The sequence below is a fragment of the Oxyura jamaicensis genome, chromosome 2, assembly GCF_011077185.1.
Source record: "Oxyura jamaicensis isolate SHBP4307 breed ruddy duck chromosome 2, BPBGC_Ojam_1.0, whole genome shotgun sequence".
NCBI classification, from domain to species: domain Eukaryota; kingdom Metazoa; phylum Chordata; class Aves; order Anseriformes; family Anatidae; genus Oxyura; species Oxyura jamaicensis.
The window spans coordinates 13,790,538-13,799,346 of NC_048894.1; the positions used below are offsets into that span (position 1 = coordinate 13,790,538).

The 8,809-nt window shown below is 37.4% G+C and overlaps 1 long non-coding RNA gene across 1 annotated transcript; it reads right to left on the minus strand.

Annotated features, from left to right (window-relative positions):
* Nucleotides 1–4,385: 4,385 nt before the first annotated feature.
* Nucleotides 4,386–7,958, minus strand: LOC118162268. The gene is made up of 3 exons (XR_004748369.1): nt 7,821–7,958; nt 4,626–4,674; nt 4,386–4,467 (listed from the first exon to the last, which is right to left on the minus strand). It is a non-coding gene; the product is annotated as an uncharacterized LOC118162268 (long non-coding RNA).
* Between the last annotated feature and the right edge of the window lie 851 nt (nt 7,959–8,809).

The window sequence follows — 8,809 nt, forward strand, 5'->3', positions numbered from 1 at the left end:
AAAAAAAAAAAAAAAAAAAAAAAAAAAAAAACACCCTTACAGTACAGAAAGAATATTGCCTAGAGCATACTATGTCTTACCAGACTTACCAAGTAAGGACAGCTACAACTGCTGATTACAAAAATACATCTTTCCATTGTGACTAAGGCCAAGCCCTTCACGTAAAATATGATGCCAATTAGTATTTACCCTAGGCCAAAAAGACTGGTTCTTATCCTTCTCCGACACTATAAAGAGTGGAGGATGCTCAAGTTATATGGGGTAATAAATCATCATCAATAAATCATCTGGCAAAACCAGCCTCTTTCTCAGATAGTCATTCAAGAACTGCTAATTATGAAAAGAATAACTTATAATGGAAATATATATATATATATATTAATACCCCTCTATTGGGGAAGGTGATTTCTTCTCTTATCTCTCAAGAAAAGACTGAATGTAGTAAGAGTCAGTATTTTCTTCCATTGGCATGCTGTTCTCAGCTACATCTAATCTTTCATATCTGTTCACTCATTAACCCTTAAAGTTAAAAAACCTGAAGAATGATATGGCTCTTCAGTAACTTCACTGTTTGCAACTGGAATCATAAAAATTGGAAGAACTTAGTAGGAAAACTGGTTCTCTATCACTTGCATTTCAACGCACTAAAATCTGATACAGATTGACCTATTTCTTTCCCAGTTACTGGGCAGTTACTGCTTATCTGAATTCTCCCACTCTCAATAACTCATACCTGAAGCTGGATGAAGGTAAACCCAATGAAGACTCACAGCAACAAGAAGCTAAGCATCCTGATGTATTTTTAGACCTAGTGCATTCCTTTTAAGACAGAGAATTTACACTACTGCTAAATGTTTCTGTCCTTCATCTGTGAGTGTCATTAAGCTCTCATTTAACATTAACTTCACGGTAAGAAAAGTACTTAACCCTCACCAATGTCCACAGAATCTAAAAAGCTTGCACTACATCTTGTATTGTATAACAAGAAATGCTACTCTTATATCACATTTCCCACATTCTACAATAGTATATAAGGGAATAGTGAATAAAAACCAAAATATTAAACATTACGTAAAAGACTTATGACTGATATCTGGAAGATTGATTGAAACTTCTGGATAAAGATTATGGGCAAAATTATCACTCACTCAGCATACTGGGACTTCCACCATCAGGGTAAATTTTGAGGGCTAATGTAAGACTGTAGGGTAAAACTCTCAGTAGCCTTCTACCTCCTGCTACTTTGTCTTCTCACACAGATGGTTAGCAGCATATGTGTTTATGTGTTGGGATGCTTACACACTCCCACAAAAAGAATTTCAAAACTCTGTATTGCACATGAAAAAAATAATAATAATATAATAATCCAGATGCAGGAGAAGTTAGTTATATCAGTTAATGTGGATCTGGAAGGCAGGATGCTGTGTACAACCCACAGGATGCAAAGACTAAATGGAAATGAGATTAGCAGAGTCTGTCTCTAGAGGCAAAGTGATTATTCAGTCAAAATAATTATTCAAAAACAGCAGAGTCTCTGACAAGTCTAAAAAAAAAGATGGAGTGAGGGTCACAGGGAGACTTTGCATTGTTTGCATATTTATAAACAAGCAGCATGGAAGTGGATAAAGTGTAAGGTCCCTGTCACAACAACTGAAATTACCTTTTTACCAGATACTGAGAATTACTGAGGTGAAAAAGTACTGGGAATGGACGAAGCATAAGAACGCAGAAAGACAAACAGCCCCGTGTAGAAAAGTCAAAAACCTTCTGACAGGCATGGAGCAGTAACTGCCATTTCCAGAAATACAGGCAGTAGAAATAGGGCATCACAGAATCATAGAATCCCTAAGGTTGGATCAGTGCTTATCAAATAGCATTTAATACTGGGGAGAAGGGGGCAGAGTAGGGAGTGGATGCCAACAATTTATCATTAAAAGGGATTACATAAGGATTACTGTTCATTTCTTAAAATTACAAAGTTAGTGGCTCCATTCCTATTAGAATGTCTTCAGTTTTCCAGTGCACTGTTATTTACAGTTTTTACAGCTACTGGACTGTAATTATGTTTCACATAGTGGCCCAGTTACAGGCAGCCATGACTAAATGCTCCTCCTGAATTAGCCTCTGGTGTACTAGTCGCTATTCCCAGACAGGAAAGATAGAGCCTGACTCTTCTCTCATATTCACACACATTTTGATTTGATGCAAGTCCAATGTCTCACTACAAGTGTTCTGCCTGTACCAGTGGAAGAAGACTCCAATCTGCTGTTTCAATTAACTTTTCAAGATACATATTTTCTCCCAAATACTAATGATATGTAGAACCTGAAAAAGTGATGTTTGTAATAAAGTATTTCAAAAGAATAAATGATTTAACTAATGTTAGCATAAGAATAAATTGTCTATTTACCATTATGCAGTAAGTGAATGCAGAAAGACAAGTGAACTTTCATGTGTATTTTTATGTACACAGCATTATAGGTGTGGATCAACGTTGACACTTCTGTAAATAATAAAACTTTACTTATGACCACATAAAAGAAAAAATAGGGGGGGGGGGAGAGGGGGACAATAAATATAATTCATCCCTCCCCACCCCAACTCAATCCTAATAAAAAGAGTAGGAGGGGATGGGTAGAGAATGTTATTCAAATATATCAGGATAAATACTGGATTTTGTATGGTTAGTTTAAAAATAATAATAATAATAATAATAATAAACATAAAACTTTTCATATGCATATATACAAGATACATAAAGTCCTCCTTTACAGTGACATCATGAATTTTATTTCAAGGAGCTTTGTAGACCTTTCCTTTCTAAGGCAATTTTCAACCTTGCGCAGGAATACTGTAGTAGTAAACAATGCATATAGAAGAGACTGTTGTGTTGTTTTCTGTCTGCACAGCATAGTGGAGTCATTACTACCTTACAAAATGTCAGCAACCTGTAAGAGATTTCCCTTTCCCCTTCCTAGTAAAATGATAGCAGATTTGCACCACCAGATTACATCTTTCCATTGGACTATACTTTGAAACTTTTACTCATCCGTTATTGTTCATATATTCAAGATACTAAATGGCAAGGGTGACTGAAAAAATAATCATAATGCAGGAGGACTTTTTTAATGACAGCTGAGCAAACTGAACGGTCAGTCTGACACTGTAGTATTAGGATATTTTTATAACTGCTTATGTTAATCCATTATGTCAATGAAGGAGGAAGTATATGCAAAGGCTATTAGCTGAAATCACCTGCAAAAGGTTTATATTCACAACTGATACTGTTCCCAATCAAAGCTGTGAGCTGAGCATTACCTATTACTAATATCCACAGTGCAACTGGGGAATCCTCCTCCTTTTCCTAGGGACACAATGGTTTTCAGTGCTCCTCATCTTCTAGCATCACTGGAATTTCACTTTATCCTTTATCTTACTTCAGAAAAAAGTCAAGTTCACTAATGTAATATCTAGTACTATGAGTTCTGATAAAAAATAAATAAAAAAAATAAATAAATAAAAAGATTTAGATTAAACAGAAAGAGACAATAGGACTAGAAAAATAATACTTCCTCCTGACTGCTCTGTCTCTTCCTTTCTAAGATGGCCATTCTCTCATTGTAAGAAAAAAAAAATATCTATTTGAATAAGCAAATAGTGGAGAGGCACAGTTGGCCTTCTGTGCATATAAGTGGTCTAGTTGAGCAAGAAATGTTTCAAAGACCTTGAGTGCAAGTCTTTGTTTATTGAGAATAAGCAATCAATCAGTCAGAGCACACAACAAGACCTTGTTCAAACAATGGATAATGATGAGTGCCTTAGTCATACAGCTGAGATTGGACAAGCAAGCCTGACATTACCCACAAAAAAGGCAATGTCAACAGCATAAAAGTCACAAAATAGGAAAGTTCAGGGAGGTCCCAAGCACAGGAATGTTAACATACATTGAAATGGACAGCAGGCTTTCTTGACATTTCTCTTAAACAAAAAGTTTATTTTTTAAAACTATCAAAACTGGCCTTGGAAACTAGTTTAAATAAATCCTCTACATTCAAAAGAACTATGACTTAAGGCCCACTTCTGTTAGATTAATTTCATGAGATTAATAGTATCAAGATTATTTTTTCTTCCTGTATGTATTTGTATATGTTTTCCAGATTTCATTTACTGCAATTGCCCCTGTTTATAAGCTTCACTGAAAGCAGGCCAAATGTGAACAGCACAGAAGAGAAACAGTCCACATCATTAAGAAAAAATTAATGGAAAACCTGGTGCAAAACAAGAACTAATTATTCAGTGAAATACTTTTCTTTCCATCTCTTTCCAGCATTTTTTCAAGTACAGTTCTCTGTATTTCAAGTGAATTTCTAAGAACTCACAAATTTTGTAGCTGGTAGATGCTGACAGTCTCCTGATTACACGGTGATGGATGAACTTGCACTATTTACACAAGAATGGGGGGGATGTCTGGTGAGAGAAGAGAGACCAGATATGCAGAACAATTTCACATCCTTGAGTTAATGAACAATAACAAGATGAGAATGTCATTTGTTTCATCAGTCTGCAAAATATATTTGAAAACAGATCTTGGTTCCACATAAAATATATGGATCTGCTTTACTCACTGTTAACTGCAAATCTTAGCACATGTAGTGTTCATTCTCCCACATTTTCCTGAAAGTTAGTAGAAAACTTCAAATTAGCAAAACTATTTGTGTGTGAGGGTTTGCAAGACCATAAGACTGTGTCAGCTGTCTTGTAAGAAACCAGTTGATAAGCCAGGCTGTTACTGCTAACAATTTCTGCACTGCATGCCAAGAGTCCATTCCTGAAACCATTAGCTGGTCATGTAAGCTGATTTTCTTGAGACCTTGCAGAACTTTTCTGTTGTTTGTTTGTTTGTTTGTTTGCTTGCTTGTTTGCTTGTTTGTTTTTGTTATGTGGCTGCAGAAACAAATTTATTAAAAAAAAAAAAATCAGTCGAGAACTTGTTGCCAATGGAAATCATCTGAAAATAATCTAGAATATAGCATTTTTTTTCTTTCTTTTTCTTTTTCTTTTTTTTTTTTTTTGATAAATTGAGCATTCCTCTGGCTACAGAAACAGAGGACATTGCATCTCCATAAATAAGCATGTTTTATCTCATTTATTTTCACATATACAAGAGAGACAAATGCTGGAAATGGAAGTCTGAGGTATATTTCACAGCAGACAGAACCAGGATGCACTTCCCTCTCCTGTGCTGCACTTGGAAAAGGTCTCTCTAAGCCTTCAGCTGCTGTTAAGGCTATGAAACATTCATTTTGCTCAGGTAGAGAAGAATTAAATTACAGATTGACCACTGCATTCAACTGCTCTTTTTGCCCAACTGGGAAAACACTGTGCTGAATTTTAAATGAAGTGACTTCGGTAGACTTTCGGAATGTGAACTGTTTGATGCCCTCTGCACCCCAGGGATGGCAGAAAGGCAACAGGTTTTTGGCTGCTTGAGATTTCAGTGGTTAAAGGGGCAAAAGCAATGAAAACAGACTCTGTGCTTTGTTAATTTTCCTCCATTTAGAAAAAAATATATATGCACATGAGGAAGCTAGTATATATGATGGAGTCTAGGGAATTTCTTGTAAAATATAGACTGCCCTTCAGTTGTTTTCAAGCATCGTATAGATGGAAAGACAGAAATATACACTTACAAAGGGATCCTATTCACTCAAGAATGATGGCTACTTTTTCCCAGAGACTTTGTCTAAGGGGGCTTTTTTATTCTAAGCTTTTTTATTATTATTCTAAGATATAAGAATAGTTTTGGTGAGATCCTCTTAATCTGATCCATAATCAGCTCTCTGTGAATTTTCCACAAAGATGAAAGAAAACTGGCTAAAATACTTTCAGTTTCAGACTTCTCTTTTTTTCTCAGCTGGTTAGAGGGCTTTCCCAAAACATTAGCATGACACAATCTAGCAAGCGAGTAACCTACAACAGGGCAGATGAAAATTTGTATACACTGTCACATTCTAAAGGTAGTAGAAAACAGTTCAAAGTCAAAGAGGTTGCTAGTTGTGTTTCTGTTTGCAAGTTGTATTCCTGAACCAAAGGGGAGCTGACACTAATATCTTCAACAGTGTGCAGGGATGGAAGAATGGGAAAGCATGTGACTGGCACCAGCTGAGGGGAAGAGTTTCCATTCTGCCCTGGGGGTGGAAATGCCCCTAGTAGCAGTGCAGGCTGGGGACTGACTTTCTAGCTAACAGCTTTGCAAGAAAAATCTGGGCAAAGTGTACAGGATACGTCATACTATGCTACATTAGCAAAAAAAAAAAAACATAGCCAAAAAGACAAAGTAATGACTGCTTCTTCCTGGCACTTGAGAGGTTGCATAGGTGTCCAGTTTGGGGCTTACCAATAGAAGCGTTATATTTTGCAAACTGTAAAGAGTCCTGAGAAATACCATTTAGTTGGGGGCTGGAGCAGACAACATTCAAGGAGAGGCTGGTGGAACATGTTTGTTCAAGGTAGAGAAGATAAGGGCATGGAAGAACCTAATTGCAGTCTTCTGCTACAGCACAAGAAGTAATCACGAGGGTGGAACCAAACGCTTGTCTGAGGTGCTCAACAAGAGGCAATAGTCACAAGTTGCAGCAAGACAAGTTCTAATTGGACATAATGGGAAAACAAAAAAAAAAAAAAAGAAGAAGAAAAAAAAAAAAAAAAAAAAAAAAAAAACAGACTGAGAGTGATTAAGTACTGGAAGAGGTTGTCCAGGGACGTGGTGGAATCTCAGTCTTCGGAGTTTTTAGAAATTTGAGTGGACAAGGTCCTGAGCAACCTGATTTAAATCTGAATTATGCTTGCTTTAAGTTAGACTAGATAACCTCTGAAGGTCTCTTCCAATTTTAATTATTCTATAATTCTATGAATTGCTAAATCTCTTTAACTCACTCTCATCCTTGTGGGCACAGACATCTTAGAGAGACAGAGGTGGACTGTGGTCCTTCTGTCACGCTATCTGAAAGCACAAGATATGGTCACTTCCAGGAGGCTGGGTGCAATAGCAGCATGCAGCAAAACCTTCTGGAGAATCAGATATTCATTTCTGCATATCCAACCTCTTTTGAAGTGCACTGCAAAAAGCACTGAATATTGTTAAATTTTGTGTTGAGCCTAGAAGAGTTTATTATTTGCTAAAAGAAGACAGCAAGCAGTTTGCCCAGAAGACCTGTGTTCTTGGAGCCTGCCCTGATGTCACAAGTTTCTTTCAATAAACTCACTGAATCTCACTGGGAAGTCAGAATGAGACTGTCTTCAGTATTACTCGGAGTGCATCCTGGTGAGGTCCAAGTCCTTTGGACAGCTTTATAATATAAATATTTATTAATCTGAGTTACTATAATAGCATAGAGATTTACAGTCTGTGAGAATAGCTCTCTTTTGGCCTCCTCCCTGCAATTTTCTACAACTGGAAGTTGTTCTTTCCTTCACAACACCTCACCACCCTCTGAACTCCCCTTCACCTCTGTCCATCCTTCCTGTACAACTGGCCTTAGACTCGAACCTCAGATCACTTCTCCACCCTGCTACTGCTTCATGTACTCCCTCCTTAGAGCAGCTAGTCTGAGAGAGCACTCATTTGGCATTTGTATGGATTTCACATGTTGACTGTCACTCGTGTCATTCTTGGTACCACTTTCTGCATTGTTTTTGCTTTGTCTGTTTAGATCTTGCATTAGACCAGGTGCTCAGATATTCATGGGAATGGGTGTGGTGGAAAAAAAAAAATATAGCATATGGCATTTTAGAGCATAACAGGAATTTTGTAACATCACCGTGAATGTCGAGGGAGTTAGGTGAGTGCAAACTTCAGGATTTCACAGGGTCAGGCAAGAACCAATGGAGTAGAAGCAATGAGATATATTTGTATTTCCAAATTGCCCTTTTGTTGAACTGGCCTGATGCTGTCCCACTGCTCGAAGGGGTTCATCTTGGCTTGCAGAGTAATGAAATAAGCTCTCCCTTCTGCAAGATGCAGGGACTGACACAAGTTTATTCGTCTTTCTCATACAGTGTACTCCACTAACACACAATCAAATGCTACCTTCTTTGATAAGAGGGTTTTCTTACTGCTTTTAAAGGAAAAGAAACCACAGCTGATTAGTCAACATTAAGTTTGTGGAGTTACCTCTTAATTGGCAAAAAGATAAAAGCAGCAGTCCTGTGAGTCCCTAGATTAATGCATCCTAGCAGATTACAGCATCACAGCTGTGACTGATGTACATTGGGATAGCCGTGAGATTCAGATGAAGATTTCTGCATGATGGAGACATTCAGAAATTTTCTCTTTTGATTTTCCTGGTCTTCCATGACATGAGAGATTACTTTGTAATGTGCCAAGGCACTACCACAGTCTGTCCCTTTCCTCTCCCTATCCACTTATTATTTGGTTATGACAATTTTTTTCTCTGGCCAAAATCACATAAAATCATCTACTTCTTCAGGTACCACAGTAAGAAAATACCCAGACACATGCTTGTCATGTATACACACAGACACAGGCATACACAGAGAAAATGAATACATAATTCTCATTTTAGGAAATCTAGATAAACAAATTGTAACAAAGAGATGGAGCAGAGAGGTATATTTACTAATCCAACAGGTCGGGGGGGGGGGTGGGCGTGGGGAGGAAGGGGGGTTGTCTTTCAAATGAGTGGATTTGTGACACATTATAGTACTTGCTTTTGGGCAAAAGGACATTTCCAACACTCATACCTCTACTAATTTTTTCAACCCTTGTACAGCATATGTACGTCACTAC